Raw genomic sequence first — 18,911 nt, forward strand, 5'->3', positions numbered from 1 at the left:
CATTTATTAAACTATATTTCAGCTACTGTGCTCAGCACTTTACATATATTGTTTCATTTGATCCTCACAACAATCCTGTTAGATAGGTGCTATCCTTATCCCCATTTACAATTGAGGAACTGAGAAAAATAGATGATTTTAAATGACTTGCTCAGAGTCACACAGCTAGTAAGTACCTGAAGCAGAATTTGAACTTAGGTCTTTCTGACTCTAGGTTCAGCATTTTATCTACTAACCTACATAGCTAAGGGAGTCCTCTTAATAAGTAATAACATTATTTCTTTTTCAAATATAAATTAAATAAAAATAAAAAGCTTATTTTTAACTCTCTCTCTACATAAATCTTTCTACCTCCAATTTTTTTATTTCCATCTGAAAAATGGAGCAATATTTGTTTGCTTCAGAAAAATGTTATGAATTTTAATTTTAGGAAATTAATACTCATTTCTTTCAGAGCACAAGATAGAAACCGATAAATGTGTGTGTGTGTGTGTGTGTGTGTGTGTGTGTGTGTGTGTGTGTGTGTGCGTGTGTGTATGTGAGCGCGCGCATGTGTGTGCTGCACTTGCATGCATTAGGAAACACTCTCCTTTAGTCTATGGATACCTAGAATGTTTGAATCCCCCAGCACATCTACAGAGGGCCACTGAAATGACTAGGAATTACATAATATCTTACTTGGCGCAAGAACCATGGAGCAAATTGTGTCCTCAGATCTGCATTGCAGATCTCTAAAATTTGGAAGAATTCACGGACATGCTGCCAGCAACTTTTGTACTGAACTGTTTATCCACCAGTTTTCTGCCTTCCTCCAGACAACGCTGATCTGTGCATCGTTTGCATTTTTGATGGTAGATTCCACCAAACAAGCCAAGATTTCATCACAGGTGGGTGGATTGAGCAAACACATAGGTTATTCCTATGCTAATGTCTGAAACAAGTAGATCAGAAGCCAATTTGTGGGATATAATTTATTCCAGATCCTTGCTGGAAAATACACACACACACACACACACACACACACACACACACACACACACACACACAAAACACTTTAATCCCCTCCAACACATGGCCAGGGACGAGCTGTCTGAATAAATGAATTTTGGTACATCTTTTAGAAAAATATGAGGGCCAAGTGCCAACTGTATGATGAGGAGTGACTGTCCTTTCCTCTCCTTAAGGTCTTAGTTTCCTTCACTATCAAATAAGGGAATGTGATTGTATGATCATTAAAATTCTTTCTAGTTCTGACATTAATATTCTGAGATTTTTAGGAACCTTCCCACCTTGGAAGAACTGTGAGCAACATTTGAAAAACTGTTTCTCTTAATGGGATCCTTGTTTTAGGAAAGTCATCTAGCTAACCTTTCTCATTTCCTCTGGTGATAAAAGGACATCCCAGATAAAGAAAGTGATTTGCCCATCATCATACAGGAAGATAGTAGAAAATTCAGGACTAGAACTTATTCCAACTTACTGTTTGGTTTCATATTCTGTCAGAAATAAGGCTCACTTCTGATTAAAAAACATGCTCACTACTTTTCCTTAAGTCACTCTTATAGGTTTATTTTATTTTAAAGTAGCTATTGAAAATATGAAATAATGCATAATTGTTGGGATAGCATTAAATAGGGGAGAGGATAATTAAGTTGTATTACATTTCCAAATGCAGTTGTAGGGTTTGGGGGCAAGTGAGCTCTACAGAGGAAACTATCCCAGGACTAAGATATCCTGTGTATGTAAAAGCCATGGCTTAGAAGCTCCTACCGATGTATTTATATTTAATAGTTATCCAGAGAATAACTTCTCAATTAAAAAATTTATTTAACAAAGTGGAATAGTTATAAAAATCAGTAAATTTTTTCTACCATAGTAATAGCTAAAATTTATAAAACTCTTTTAAAAGTTTGCAAAGTACTTTATACATATTATCTCATTTGATCCTCATAACATAACCTTATAAGATAAGTCTTTTTACTGTCCCCATTTTACAGATGAAGAAACTGAAGCTGAGTAAAGTTAGATGACTTACTCAGAGTTATACAACTATTGAATGTCTAATGTAGGATTTGACCTGCCATTCCATTGAATGTTTTCCATTGTATAGGTAATCTCCACCTCATGTTGTTCTGCTGTACATTGCTCTGTTCTATACTGTTCCATTGGATTAATTGTCTCTGTCGGATGTTTCCAGGCCCAAACTCCAACGGGAATTTGTGGAGCTTCTCTTAGTTTTATGTTTCAGTTGAGGTCTTTGTCTATACTGCTATTTATTTCTCATGAGAATAGAGGACTCAGTCCTTTTCTTTTAGTTCAGAACAAGAGACTTTCTTTAAAAAGTTCCTTAGAAAAACAGCTTCTTAGCCATAGACCAGCAAAAATTATACCTGTGAAAATACTTTTTTTTCTTATAAAGTGTGACTTGTCTTGCTCCTTTCAAAGTCTTGGCTGTGAGATTTCTTGCCTCCAACAGGAGATTCTTTGCCCTGGACACCAAACTTTTAAATAAAAAAGATCAGAGAAGTTGCTAGCTAACTTAGAAGCTAAGAAGCCAGTGCTCTAGAGTTTGAATATGTCTTTTAAACTGAATTTCCTGGTTACTGGACAACTTCATACTATTATTTACTATCTTAATATTCTTTTTAATTTTAATTTCTGAAGTCTAAAATATATCGGGTTGCCATTTACTTAAGGGCAATTAGTTTAATACTATTAAGGACCCTCAGTTTTCAGGATTCTCTAACTTCTCACTACCAAAAGTTAAGCTGAGCCCATGTCTTCACACACACATACATATATGTCCAGTTAAAGCCTAAATAAAACCCTTTGAACCTCTCACCTGCTTTTACCCTTGTCATTCAGTTGCATCTGACACTTTGAGACTTCATCTGGGTTTTCTTGGCAGAGACATTGGAGTGGTTTGCCATTTCCTTTTCCAGTTCATTTTTTTTTTTACAGATAAGAAAACTGAAGCAAACAGAATTAAGCAACTTGCTGAGAATCATACAAATAGTGTCTGCTACCAGATTAGAACTCATGAAGATGAATTCAGGCCAAAAGCTCTAACTACTACACCACCAAGCTGCCCTCTACTTTTACCAAGTAGTAGATTAATCTTCCACTTGGAAGGGATTTTAGAATCAAATAACAATAGAATGTCAAAGCTAGGAGAAACCTTAAAGGTTATCTGTCCAATGCTTTTATTTTATAGAGGAGAATTATCAGCTTTGCATTATAATTTTTTATAAATCTTAAACTTAGTCCCAGGAATCTTACAAAATAAAATGCTGCAGTTGTTGTGATAGCCACCTTTCAAAGTTAACCTGTCAATTACAGAAGCATTTGGCAAATTGCTCAAGTGATTAACTTCTTTCTAGAAGTGTTCCCATGTTTCTTTCTTTTCCAAAATGCAACTATTTTTATTGCTGTGAAATGTTCTGAGACTTGACAGGTTTTAAATTTTTTTTTCCCCAAGTTTTTACCCAATGTGAATACTAAAAGTAACCATCTTTTTCATTCCAACAACACATACCCTCTAAGGTTTCTTAAGGCCATCCTGTCCCAGGCATCCTGTTGAGAGTTAAATCACTGTGTCTACAGAAGTTAAATAGTGGGAAGAGCACTGGATTTAAATTCATCATCGGAACAGGGTTTGAATCCCCTCTTTAATACTTACTACCAAATGTGACCTTGGGCAAGCCACATATCCTAAAAAATGGTGGCCTTAAGGAAAGGAAGGAGTTTCAATGAAGGAAATGTGAGTGAAGGAGAGGAATTAATTCTGGGAATAGGGGATGCTATGAATAAAATCAAAGTGATGGGATGGGGTAGGAGGAGAAAGCTGATGGTAGGTCAGACCTATTTGATTAGAATATATAACTCAAGAAAAGACATACGTGAGTTGATTCTAGAAAGCTTGGTCAGATTCAGGTTGAAAAACTGCTTGAATTCCAGGTTCAGAAGTTTCTCCTATTCTACCAATCCATGAAAAGAAAAAAAAGGCCCCTCTTCCATAGGTATTTTGTGGTGGTGGTTGTTGTTGTTGTTGTTTAGTCAATTTTCAGTCATGTCTGACTTTCTATGGCTCTTTTGGGGATTTCTTGGCAACAATATTGGAATGGTTTAATATTTCCTTTTTCAGATCATTTTACAGATGAGGAAACTGAGGCAGAGTCAAGTGAGTTGACCTGGATCACATGGCTATTATGTGTCTGAAGTTGGCTTGTACTTAGGAAAAGGAGTCTTTTCGACTCTGGTTCCAAAACTTCATCTACAAAGTCAACCTAGCTGCCCTTTATATAGTTTTAAGGTTTACAAAACACTTTCTTTACATTACTTATGCAATTTTTATTATTCCTATTTCAGATAAGGAAAATGAAGCTTATTGAGTTGACTAGAATCATGAGTAATCATGTCAGACTTGTTTTGAATCTGTCTTTTTATTTTAAGACCACCTCTCTTTGCATGTCATGATACTCACTATCTCAAAATAATTTGTATTTCTATAGTGTTCTAAGGTTTATAAAATACTTTTTTTTTGAAACAAGGTTTGCATGATAGATAGTAAAAGCCTTATTATCTCCATTTTACAGATGAAAAAACTTAAGCTCTTAAAGAAAGAATTAGCTTATTCAAGAATATTTAGCTAGTAAGTGTTTCAAATAGAGATCAAACACAGTGTGCCTCCATTATGGTACACCACACTACCTGAGAAGAAATAACACAGAAGAAACCTGAAACATATGATGCATGTCTTTGGTATACTGGACAGGATATACAATGAAAGAATTTTTATCCTTTCTTGATAAAAATCCTGGACTTGGAATGGCAAAAGAATACTAGAAGAGAGTGTCTACATGGACAGTATTGAAGGAAAATATTAAGTTTTCAGAATAATTAACAAGGAAGCTAAGATTTTGACAGAATCAAGACTTAGAAAGGATGTCAGAGGTAATCTGGTCTAACTCCCCAGTTTCATAGAGAAATAAGGATTTAATAAGAAATAAGGATATAATTTCATAGAAAAATAAGATCATGATAAAGAAGATAATAAGCCAATCATAGCTATCATTTTATTTCGTGCTGGAGATGAGCTAAGGCTAGAGCACAGCCTTCTTGTATTTCTGCAAATACTAGACCATAGCAAAATCTTGCTAACCCAAGAACTGGAGGGTCAGCCATGGCTACCATTTTGTTATGAATGAACACCAAGTGATAAATGTACCCCAAGTAGTTCAGGGCTCCTTAATTGGATGATTTTTACATATGCATCTTATTATGGATGGGAAGTCCAGTATTAAGTAGAATGTTGTGAAGTCTGAGAAAGACAAGATAGTACAGTGGAAAGAACACTGTATTAACTAATTAAAGGAGTGAGAAAACCTAGACTTTTATCTCTGATTCTCTAAGCAAGTTACTTCCCTTCTATAAATTAAAGCTAGATGCTCTCTAAAGTACCTTAAAGTTCTAACATTGGGTCTTTCCTCCCAGACTGACTTTTTTATGAAGGCATATTAGGCCATCTTTTGCTTTAGTACTTACCACAGAATATCATATGATACATTACTATCACCATTTAAATGTCAATTATTATCTTCCTCTCTATTCAAAAACCCAGACTTAGGTCTCCAGCTCCAGAGATGAAGATCCATTTTGCATGGTTTGTGTCCTTTCTAATCCATGCCATAGCTGGTCTTGGGGCTTGATCCTGTCTCAATCTTGTAGAAACCAAGTGGATTCCAGACTGGTCTAATTGACCGAGTATCCTTTTAAGAGGGTTCTATCCTGGAATTCACATTGACCAACATCTCTCAAGATGGCAGCGTATAGTAATGAGGAGTTTGAGTTCTGGCTCAGTAATTTCTTAGCTCTGTGCCCATGGGCAAAGTACTTTATTTTCTCACCCCAAAATGGGGTGTTCCCTTCCATCCTGCTCTCCCTTCCCTCAGCTTTCCTCTCCTCCCCCTGCTGTCCTAGGGACAGCATTGTAGTGATCCAATAAGATAACAGATAGAAAAAACCTTTGGAAATTTTAAAACATTGTACAAATGTATGTTATAATGAATGGCCTGGTTGCCATAAAGAAGATATACTCACCCTTTGGCCTAGATTTTTATTTGATTTGAATCATTTGAAAAATGATTGCACTGTCAAAAGACAAGAAGATAAATGTGTCTTTGCTTTAACTTGTTCTAAGCATCTCTGACCACAACATTGTGCAAAAGTACTTGCTCAGTGTATTAGAGTCAAAATATGGACCCATGTGAGAGGTCTTCTTATAAATGACTGGTTTTAATACTAAGGATTTGAAAACCTTACATTAAAAAGATACAACTTTTCATTGAGTGAAAAGAAAGAACATTTTTATCAAAAGTAAGTGTATAAAGACTGTATAATAGTGACCTGTCTCCATTTTTTATGGTGTCAAAAGAATCAGGATCCCTTTTTAAAAAAAATCCAGGGAATGATTCTGGGGCAATTTTTAAAGTCTGCAAGTGTATAACTATACTGCATAAGAATATTTAACTATTAAAAAGACATATTTGATTACAGTTACAAAGGATCATCTAATATAGTCCTCATTTTACAAATGAGGAAACTGAGGTCTAAGGGATTTTAGTGTATTCCAAGGTCATACAGGTAGTAAGTGATGTCTAAGATGAAGTCAAGATCTCTAACTTCAAATATACTGCCTTCTTTGAACCAAATTTTCAGATTTTAAAAGTAGTTCACATTTTATAATACTATATTGTGTCTATGGATGAAAAACTCTTTAACTCTTGATCAATCAATCAATCAACAAGCATTTTTTTTAAGCATCTAATATACAGGTTAACTCAGACTATTTCCTGGAAGATCAAATCCTGGAGCTAAAGATCCACATGATGAAAAGATGGGACTCATTAGAAAAAACCATGATGTTGGAAAGATTGAAAGCAAAAGGAAAGGGGAAGGCAGAGGATGAAATGGATAGATAGTTCCATCAAAGCAATGAACATGAGTTTGGATAGTTTTTGGGAGATGGTTGAGGACTGAAGAGCCTGGCATGCCCATGGGTCATGAAAAGTTGGACATGTCTGAATGACTGAACAACAAAAATATATTTTTATACCTTCACACAAATGCACATATGCTATGTATGTGCACACATGCAAATTCACATACACACATACATTTGGTTCAGAAGTACAGAGACACTTTCCAGCCCATGGAAATGAGCAATTGGTATTATAACTTTAATATAGTTTAATATGAGTTTAATACAGCTGCCAGGGAAAATCAAAGATTAGGTGACTTGCCAATGGTTAAGTGTGCCTCAGAGACAACACTTGAAAAGAGAACTTTCTAATTCTATATGCAATGCCATGCTGCCTCTCTTTAGAAATATGGTACAGATCTATCCTGTCTGTCTGTCTATCTATCTATTTATCTCTCGATGTAGGGAGATATAAAGATCTATTTCCATTTATATATAAATAGACATTGCTATTTATCTATTTCCATCTATATATTTAGATATGTATACACACATACAGAGACTCCTCTCCCTACACTACATCTATATGTGTGTCTGTAACACTTATATTTATATCAACACCCATATGTATATGTGTCTTGATGTAGATAGAGACACCAGGAAGGTCAAGACTGACCTTGTGATTTTCAGACCCTTGACAAATCTCTTAACCTCGAAGTGATTCAGGGAAATCTCAAAGACCACAAATGGCAAAAGAGGGGACAACCTGCCTCTGAGCTTTCCCCAACTAGATCATTCTCTATAAGAACAAAAGCATAGGTCCAATCTTTATCTTTATAAATAGAAACTGCATGCATTTTTTTTCCTCTGTATCCCTAGCCAATAGTTGTGTCTTTCACAGAATAGACATGATAAATATATTTTGAATTAAGTTAAATGTTAGACATATTTTTCAACTATGAGTTAGACTGGATGACCAGTAGGTACTTTTGAGATCTGAAATTCTGTGACTTGGTGAATTGAACCTGTGCAGCCATGTTCCCTACAAATCCAAATGTAAACACGATGCCTGAGGCATTTATTGCTTTTGTTGTTGTTGAGCCATTTCAGTGATTTCCAACTCTTCATGATCCCATTGGGGTTTTCTTGGCAAAGATAGCAGAGTGGTTTGCCATTTCCTTCTCCAGTTCAATTTACAGATGAGAAAACTGAGGCAAACAGGGTAAAGTGACTTTCCCCGAATCACACGCTGTCTGAAAGCCAATTTTCAGCTCAGGAAGAGGAGTCTTCCTGACTCTAGCACTCTACCTAGCTCCCCTAATTGAATCTAAATGTGTATATTTAACTAACCCATGCATATTTCAAGATACCACAGAGAAGAGAAAAAAACACTTTTATTAATAACAGAATGATATTTGAATCAACAGTGTGGACAGCTGTTTCTTTTTGGCAGTACCCATCCTTTTTTCCGCTTCTCTGTTAAGAAAATATATCTGGTGAGATGCTATCTCCATGTAATATATCCTACAGCCCCTCCTATATGGAGAGATTAGTGTAGTGGGAAGTGCAGTAGACAGGCAATTGGAAGATGTGGGTTCAAAACCTGGATTTATCAACTTATACTGGATTCTAAATTCTATAACAATAGGAACCTTTTTTTTTTTTTTTTTTTTTAAAAATACCCAATGTTGCATCTTCTCTGGCCTTCTTCCATGCCTGGTAGGTACTTAATAAAGATGAATTGAAGTGAATTAAATTTTGGTTCGGCTCTTTTCTGTATGACTTTGTACATTTCATTAACATGTCTGGGTCTCAGTTTACTCTTGTATAAAGTGAGAGGGTAGAGTGGACTATATGATCTAAGGTCCCTCCCAGCCTATAATTTTTCTATATACCATGAGGACTAGGTTTTTAAAAATAGCCTATCCCAGCTATTCTGTGAAAATCCTGGCTCTTTTTTCCTGCACTACCAGAACCTAGAAAGTTTCATATATACACCATGAATTTGGGGAGGTTTTTCCCCTAAGGGGGAAAAAAAAAGTTTTGATTGTTCATGGAAGTGGGAAACATTTCCTCTTGGACAGACTCCATGGCTGGAAGCCAGATTGAGAGGAAGAATAGAGGCTATATGCCCCCTGAATATGAGATTGAACAGAGCATTGGTCCGAGTTAATAAGTCCATTAAACATATATCACAGGGGCAGCCCAATTGAAGACCAGAGACTATCATGTCCATGGATCTGGGAGCAAAATGTGGAGCAAGTGGCTGCTTTATGCAAACATTTTCCGGCTTCAGAAACACACACTAAGTCCTGTGCTGTTTAGAGAATCTTATTACTTCCTTTGTTGCCATTTTAAATGTGGGAGCACACAATTTCTCTTGGGGGGGATAATGCCCAGGGATTAATTAGTGTAATTGGTTACTGCATTAAGCCAAGTAGTCAGTGTCAAAAGAGTAAAGTAAAAGATACTTTCCCCATTGAGGAAGACAAAAGCTGCCCTCTCTAATGGCTGATGGTGGTTATAAATACAAAACCGGCTTTGATAAAGTTTGCTTGAATAGCCTGGGAAGGCCTTTTGATTTCTCTAACAAAAACGCTGTCTAAATCCGCAAGCTATACAACGCCTGGAAAAGGGGGTTTCTTTTGCTAGAGGCAGCGCAATGTGTGGGATAGAGATGGAGGTCCAGATGCCTCCTGTTACAGCATTAACCCTTCTTCTGCCCTGAGAGTTTCAGGAATGATGTCCTTTGAAGTGAGAAAGTCCTTGTAAAAACCATTTGGCTATCTTTTAAAAAATAGCTAGTGCGATTTCATCCAATGTTATTTCTCTCTCCTTGCCCTTCCTGCCCCTTCACCCAGATGGAAATGTCTTTCCTTCCTTTGTTCCCACATAGCTTGGTGCAGTGTAACGAGTGATGGACTTGGAGTCAGAGAACCTAATTCTGTCTCTGCTATTTATCTGTGTGACCACAAAGAAACCATTTGACTTCTCTGGGCTTCAGCTTCCTTAATTCTAAAAATGAAGTTGAACTAGATGACCTCAAATGTTCCTTCCATATTTTAAATGGTGATCTCTTTTACAGATATGAATGCCCTAACATTATCATATTATTCTTTAGTTCTTCTCTTTGACCTTTAAAGATAAATGCAAATTATATAGGTAAAAGGGAATGATTTAAAGTTTTTTAGTTGGGAGAGTTGTACCACAAAAAGATTATTCTGGCAGCTGTGTAGACAATGGATTAGAGAATGCAAAGACTGAAAGCAAAGAGACAAATTAGAAAGTTATTGCTATTAATAATAGTTAGCATTTATATAGCACTTATGCACTAGGCACTAGGCTAAGTGCTTTACAAATATTATCTTACTGATCTTCACAACAACCATGAAAGGATTTATTATTATTCCTTATACAGTTGAGGAAACAGACAGTTTAAGGGACTTGCCCAGAGTCACACAGCTAGGAAGTGTCTGAAGCTAGATTTGGAGTTGAGTCTTCCTGACTCCAGGCCTAGCACTCTATCCATTGCCCCTCTCCTCCCCCAAAGCTGCTTGCTAGTGAGCTAGTATTATGGCACCATTGTTTGAGAAAATGGAATAGATGTGAGATAAGTACTGGAGGTAGAATCAATAAGACTGCTTATTTGGCTAATTGCAGGGTTGAGGGAAGGACATGTTAAAGACAACACCAAAATTTTGCTCCCCTCAATAAAAATAGTTAAGTTTGGAAGAAGGTAATTTGAAGCAGGATGATGATGGGAGTTCAATTTCAGACATGCTACTCTTTGATACATCAGTATCTCTACTGGGTCTGTATCCCAAAGAGATCATAAAAAAGGGGAAAGGACTCACATGTGCAAAAATGTTTGTAGCCCTTTTTGTAGTGACAAGGAACTGGAAACTGAGTGGATGCTCATCAGTTGCAGAAAGGCTTGAATAAGTTATGGTATATGAATGTTATGGAATATTATTGTTCTATAAGAAATGATCAGGAGGATGATTTCAGAAAGGCCTGGAGAGACTAACATGAACTGATGCTAAGTGAAGTGAATAGAACCAAGAGAATATTGTACATGGCAACAAGATCATGTGATGATCAATTTTTATGGGCATGGCTTTTTTCAACTGCGAGGTGATTCAGGCCAGTTCCAAATGGTCTTGTGATGGAGAGAACCATTTGTTCCCAGAGAGAGAATTATAGGGACTGAGTGTGGGTATATATAATATATTATAATATTTTCATTTTTTTGTTGCTTGCATTTTGCTTTCTTTCTCACTTTTTTCCCTTTTTGATTTGATTTTTCTTGTGCAACATGATAATTGTAGAATTGTAGAAATATGTATAGAAGAATTGCACATGTTTTAATATATATTAGATTACTTGCCATCTAGGAGACAGGGTTGTGGGAAGAGAGGGAGAAAAAAATTTGGAACACAAGGTTTTGCCATTGTGAATGTTGAAAACTATGTATGTGCTTTGAAAATAAAAGCTTTATAAAAATTTTTTTTTTCAGACATGATGCTGAGTATCATGTGCTAGTAGGCTTAAGAGCTCCTGAGCTCTTAAAGGTAGGAAATGAATGAGGACTCAACAGAGAAGACTGAGGAGGAATAATCAGGCACAGATAAGAGGAGAATCATGAGGGGATAATCAAGAGAAGAGAATATTTAAGGAAAAGGTATTATCCATAGTGTTGAAAGCTGAAGAAGGGTCAAATTGGATGAGGCCTGTGATGATGGATAAAGTCATGATGTTTAATTATTAAGAGACAAATATATTTGACATAATATATTTTAATAAGATCATGGGTCACCATCGAGAGACCAGTTTCATCAAAGTGATGATGCTGAAAGCTAGATTATAAGTGGTTAGAAAATGAATGGAAATGGTAGAATAGGAAATGATGGAAATGGAGGATGGGGAAGGGAATAGTAGTAAGGAAATGAAGGAAAAAATGTAAAAAGCTTTTTCTTGGAGTATAGTAGTAAAAATAGAGTAATTTGAAAGGATAATAATAGCTAATCATAGGGTTTATAAAATTCATTACTTACAACAATTCTATGAGATAGAATGCAGAAACATAATTATTTTCAATCATATACAATTCAGCGACAGAGGTAGGATTCAAATTCAAGTCTCCTGACTCTTAAGACCAGAATTCTTCCAAATAAAATTTCATACATCTCTTATAAACTTAGCCAATTCTAATATTCACTTTTATAATCTCATTTGATCTTCACATACCACAGTGATAGAGGCAGGAGAGATCTTTTTTTACCTTCATTTTACAGATAAGGAAACTGAGATTTAGATTCATAAAAGAGTTTTCTAAAGTCATATACCTGATAACTGGTGGCAGGTAGATTGTGAGCAGATACATAGCCCAGGATTTTTCTATCTCTAGTTCAGAGTTTCATTCTTTTGTACCATGTATTTATTTATCATTTATTTACCATGTATTGTATTTATCTCTAAAAAAATGAGAATATGTTCTTGATTTGTGTCAGACCTCTGTTTGGAGAGTTACTTTACATTTAGGAGATATATGTAATATATGCTCCAGTGAGCAGGGAGAGAGGGAAGAGGAGGAGATACTTTGAAGGGGGAATAATCTTCTTAAGTTGTATAGGCAACTATACAATAGTCTTGTACTGAGTCAAAAAGAAGAGATGTAGTCTTCCTATATTAATTTTCCTATTTATCATACATTATTACAATCATACTTTGTGAAATTGTATTACACAAAGACAAATGGTTTTGAGTTTGCAATTACAATAAGACTGATTTATACATAGAAGGAGAAGTGATACTTTGTGTGATTCATAAAAGACATCATCTTTGTTACTAACTCATGGTGCAGACCCGCAAGATCTAGGTTCACATGGCCAATCATGGGAGGTTATTGCTAAATCACTCTGGTTTGTTTGTTTTGCCCCCATATAGTTTTCTATGGGACTCTTAGAATTTAGTTTGTGTCTCTATATAGGTATAAAATAGGATCCTCAGCTCCTTTGCAAGCAATCAATTAGTAATCCTTTCAGTTACAGAGAAACTTTTACTTTTCTCCAAACAAAGAATAAAATATAACATATTATATTCTTAACAATCAAACCCAATTATTCTTCCCTCTCTGGGACCTTCGCTCTAATAGTTTTACACAATTCTTTAGACATATAGCATTGCTCCAAGAGTCTGGACTACTCCAAAAAGAAATTTGGCATTTAAGGTTACTGGAGAGGCAAACAATTTTCCTCTTCACCCATCCTGCTTCCATATATCATGGGTCAGCCTCTTGTTGTTCCTCTACCAGCATAGCCAAGTGCTTGTTCCTCTTCCCTCCAGAACTTTGATGCTATCATAGATTCACTCTTTTCTCAATGTGTCAGAAATCTCAGCAATCCTTCAGATTTCTGGAGTTTTTACTACTTCATACCACTACTCCTTGGTCATTTCCTCCTCTTGAGCCATGTGACTCTCTCCTCTTTTAGAGCCACATGATTCTTCTTTGCATAGTTTCCATTTCTTTATGCAAGAGGTTCACCATTTCTTCACCCTCTTTGCTTTCTAAGCTGCTCTTTCTGGCTTCTGGCCTCTGGAATTCTCTCTGACTCTCTGGAAAATCTGTTTGCTTCACATTCTAAGCCCCAAACCCAAGAATTAGCTCAGATCTTCCAATAATCTAATATGAACAAATGAGTCAATAGTATGTTGGATTTTATCCCAGATTCAATGTCCTGATCTTCAAATCTTGTGTTACCTAAGTTTATTCCTAATCACGGGCAACAAGGTGGTACAATGGATAAAGCACCAGGTCTGCAGTCAGGGAGGCCTGAGTTCAAATTTGGCCTCAGATTCTTATTAATTGTGTGAGTCTATGCAAGTCATTTAACTCTATCTCAACTTTCTCATTTGTAATATGGAGAAGGAAATGGCAAACCACTTTAATATATTTGCCAAGAAAACCCCAAATGTAGTCATGAAGAATTCTGGATAGAAATAAACACCACCATCATCACTCCTAGTCATACTCCCTATAGCCAATGTCTATATGAGACCTAGGGGTACCATTTTAAATCAAAGAGCAAGCAAGAAATGTTTAAAAATTCTTTTGACTTCTAGAATGCCTGAGTTTAGAGAGAATTTGGGAAGCAATTAAATCTGTGATTTCATTGGCACAGGTAACTCTTAGATGAGACATCTCCCCAGAATGCTGCAGAGGCTCTAAATAGAGACAAACCATGTTATATGAATGGCACAGCCAACAAAGAGCCCAAACCTATAGCAGGAGCCATGAACAAACCAGTATCCAGTTCAGGATCCAGATACCCAAGTTGGCACCATGGCAGGAAGTAGTGCTAGATTAGTGCCTAGGCAGCCCATACAAACCTTAATAGAAGATATGGCCAGACTAATGGACCAGCACTGAGTCCAAATAACCCTCTTCAGTACAGACATATAGAAAACAGAGTCCTGCCAACGTATGTGATAATTTACCTGAGACAAAGTAGGAAATCAGGCTAAATCAGCTCCTAGATAGCACAGTGTCTAATCTGACTGTTCTCAAGCATAGAAAGAGACACTGCTAATCCAGAACTGAAGCAGCACATGCCCAATGTAATACCCAACCCTAATTCAGAATTCAGGCAGTGCATGCCTGTATCATAGAAAGAGATAGGGCTAATCCAGTGAATGAGCAGCCCAAAATTCAGACAGTCTATGCTGTTCCCATAGCAGGGGAAAAAATGGAATGGCAACGAGGAAAAAAAAGCACCTAAGAGCTTGTGCAAAATCTGCTACCACATTATTAACAATATCTAGTTGGGGCCTGTCAAAATCATCAAATCAAAAATCAAGAAGCAGAGCCAATTCCAAGATTTAAAGCAGAAATATTAAACTCTAATAGAAATAAGGGCCACTAAATCATATTTAAGGATCTTTGTGAGTTGCATATTGACTTAGAAAATTATATAATAATTTTCCCTATTTTACTGTACTTTAATTTTTGTTAAATATTTCCCCAATACATTTTAATCTGATTTCTATTGTATATTTGACACTTCTGTGTTGGAATGTTCAAGGGAGAAAGAACAGAAAGGGATTGAGGCCAAAACCTAAAGTAACCTATTAGTAGACTAAACCTAAACCCAGAAATTCTTGAAGAAGGGTCATCTCATTCAAGACCAAGCAGGAACTACCTATATCATCTAAGAGTGCAGAAATTAACAATTTGATGCAAACATAAAACACCAATATAGAAATGGATTCTGCAAATGTGATTAAAGCCAAAAAAATGTTAAATACAGTGAACAAATATCATGAACTGAGAGAAATCTAAGAGATGAATGCAAAAGTAAAGTAACTCCACAATAAGTACAAGCCTCAGAAAATAAGACAGAATCAGAAGGACTATCAGACTATCTTGAAGAAATGAAGCAAGAAACTGAAAAATTACATTAATGTTAACTAAGTAATATAATCAAATGAAGTAAGATCTAGGGAAAAAGAATAAGGAGAAGTAATAACTTATAATAAATAGAAGATTAATGATACTCAACAATTGGAGTCTGAAAACTACAATGGTCTAAATTGAAAGCAATGATCTATGAGACAACAAGAAATATTTTTAAATATATTGAAGAAAAAAGAAGAAAATATAAAGTATATGCTATCAAAAATAACTGAACCAGAGAACAAGTCAATGAAAGGTATAGCCAAGAATCCTCACATTAGCTGAAAGCAACACAAAAAAGTTTAGATAACATATTTCCAGAAATCCAGAACTGAAACTTTACTATTTCTATTAGAACCAGAGGTCAAAGAAAAAATAGAAAGTATCTATTAGTCATCTCCTAAATGAAACCTCAAAATGAAAACTCGCAGGAATGTCATAGCCAAAATAAAAAGCTTCCAGATTAATATATATATATATATATTCTATACTATAAGCAACTAGAAAGACTTCAAACAATAAGGAACCACTCCACTTGGAAGATAATGCTATAAAAGAAGAGACTTTAGAACATGATATTCCAAAAGGCAAAAGATAAAAAGTGACAACTAATAACACCATCGTTGTGTCATTTCAGTTGCATCTGACTGTTAGTGGAATTTTTGGAATTGAAGCAAACTAGGTTAAATGACTTGCTTAGGGTCACACAGCTAATAAATATCAGACCAATTTTGAACTCATAAAGATGAGTCTTTCATCTCAGTTCTCTATCTACCATGTCACCTGACTGCCTATAACTTATAATTTACTCTAAAAATATGAATATAATTTTACAGGTTAAATGTAGAATGTTAAATGATGTTAAGAGGAAAAATAAAAAGGAGGGAAAAGGAAATATCAGAAAATGAAGGAAGGGGAAGGGGAGAGAGCTTATTAGTTTTAAAAAGTTTTTCTTTTTTTTTCTTTTTAAAGCTTTTTATTTTCAAAACATATGCATAGTTTTCAACATTCACCCCTGAAAAACCTTGTGTTCCAATTTTTTTTCTTACCTTCCCTCAACCCTCTCCCCTAGATGGCAAGTAATCTAAAATATACTAAACATGTGTGGTTCTTCTATAAATATTTCCACAATTATCAAGCTGCACAAGAAAAATCAGATCAAAAAGGGAAAAAAAGATGAGAAAAAAAACAAAAACAAAATGCAAGCAAACAACAAAAAAGTGAAAATACTATGTTGTGATCCACACTCAGTCTCTCTCTCTCTCTGGGTGCAGATGGCTCTCTTCATCACAAGACCATTGAACTGGCCTCCGTGTTGAAAAGAACCATGTCCATCAGAATTGATCTTGTTATTGTTATATATAATGTTCTCTTGGTTCTACTCACTTCATTTAGTATCAGTTCATTCAATTCTCTTCAGGCCTGTCTGAAATCATCCTGCCGATCATTTCTTACAGAACAATAATATTCCATAATATTCATATACTATAATTTATTCAGCTATTCTCCAAATGATGGGCATCCACTCAGTTTCCTATTTCTTGCCACTACAAAAAGGGCTGCTACAAACACCTTTACATATACTGGTCCTTTTCCTTTTTAAAGATATCTTTAGGATACACTGCTAATCAAAGGGTATGTATGCATAGTTCCAAATTGAGAGCTTACTATTTCATATAATAGTCATGCCATATACAAACAGAATTAATGGTTCAAAAAGCAAGTCATAGAAATAATAGATATATTCCAAAACTTTTTGAATATAGCTAAAGCAATGCTTGGGGGGAAATTTATGTAAGCAAATGCTTTCATCAACAAAAGAGAAAAGGAACACATTAAGTAACAATAACAACAACAACAACAAAAAGCAAAACAACGTAGTATAGCAACAAATCAACCCCCTCAATTAAACACGTAATTGAAAAATCTGAAAATCAAAGAAGAGTTGAATAAAATTAAAGCTTACAAGGAAAAAACCTCCATTAACTTGATAAATAAAACTAGTATCCTTTAAAAAAATAATCAGCTCTAAATAAACATTCTGGAAAAAGAAAGAAAAACTAAATGTTGGCACCAAAGGAATGTTCACAACAATTGAAGATGAAATAAAAGGAAATTATCAAAAACCCATCTGCCAATTATATACCAACAAGTGATCTTAGACAAAACTGATGAATATTTGCAAAAATACAAAATATAGAGATTAACTTAACAAGAAAGATAATTTCAATAATCTTATCTCAAACAAAGATATTAAACAAGCTCAAAATGAAATTCCAAAAAAAAACTTCCTGGAGCAAATGAATTTGCAAATGAATTCTATCAAACATTCAAAGAAAGAAATAACTAAAATGCTAGATGGAATACAAAAAATAGGAAAAGAAAGGATGTTAATAAAATCATTTTATTATATAAGTACGTTGTTATTACTTGAATCAGGGAGAGAAAAAAGCACGAGAGAGAGAGAGAGAGAAAGAGAGAGAGAGAGCGCTATAGATCACCATCTTTAATGTACATTAAGGCAAAAATATTGAATAAGATATGAGCAAAGAGCTTAAATAACATTTTATAAAGAACAAAACACTATGACAATTTTGATCAAATAAAATTAAAAAGGCTTCACTCAAAACCAAATGCAGGGAAAATTAACTGGGGAAAACAAATATTTGAGTAAGTTTCTTCAATAAAAATTTCATATTCAAGAACCATTCTCCAACAGCTAAATGGTCAAAAGATATAAGCAAGCAATTTTTAAAGGAAGAAATCCAAGATACCAACAATTGTACAGAAATGCTCCAAATAATTAATAATTAAAGCAATACAAATTAAGGCAACTCACATCTATCAGGTTGGCCTAGAAAATAAAAAAGAAAAATGGCAATATTTGGAGGGACTGCAATTATGCAGGAAGTCTGAGGCAATCAATGTTCATGGAATTGTGAGAGAATCCAGCTATTCTGGAAAGCAGTTTGGAACTATGTTCACAAAGTCACTAAACTCTGAATAACATTTAATGAGACAATAACTCTACTGGGTTTATAATCCAAAAAGACCAAAGAAAAAAGATAAAGTACCCATATGCACAAAAACATTTGTAGCAACTCTTTTATTTTTATTTATTTTTTTAAACAAAGAACTGGAAACTAAGGAATGGGGGTGGGGTGGTAAGTGCCTATCAAATGGGGCAGGGCTAATTAAATTATGGTATAGGAATGTAAGAGAATAATATTGTGCAATGGCAATGATTGCTTCAGAAAAGGCTTGTTTGAAATGATACAGAATAAAGTGAGCAGAGCCAGGAGAGCATTTTTTACAACATTATAAAGAAAAACAACTTTTAAAGACTTAAGATCTTTGCTAGATGAAATGACCAATTATGGTTCAAAGGACTGATGAGAAACACACTACCCACCTCTTGACAAAGAAAAGATGGACTCAAAATGCCAAGTGTGAAATTCATCTTTTGACATGACCAATATC

This window comes from Sminthopsis crassicaudata, chromosome 2 (genome assembly GCF_048593235.1).
Source record: "Sminthopsis crassicaudata isolate SCR6 chromosome 2, ASM4859323v1, whole genome shotgun sequence".
NCBI lineage: Eukaryota > Metazoa > Chordata > Mammalia > Dasyuromorphia > Dasyuridae > Sminthopsis > Sminthopsis crassicaudata.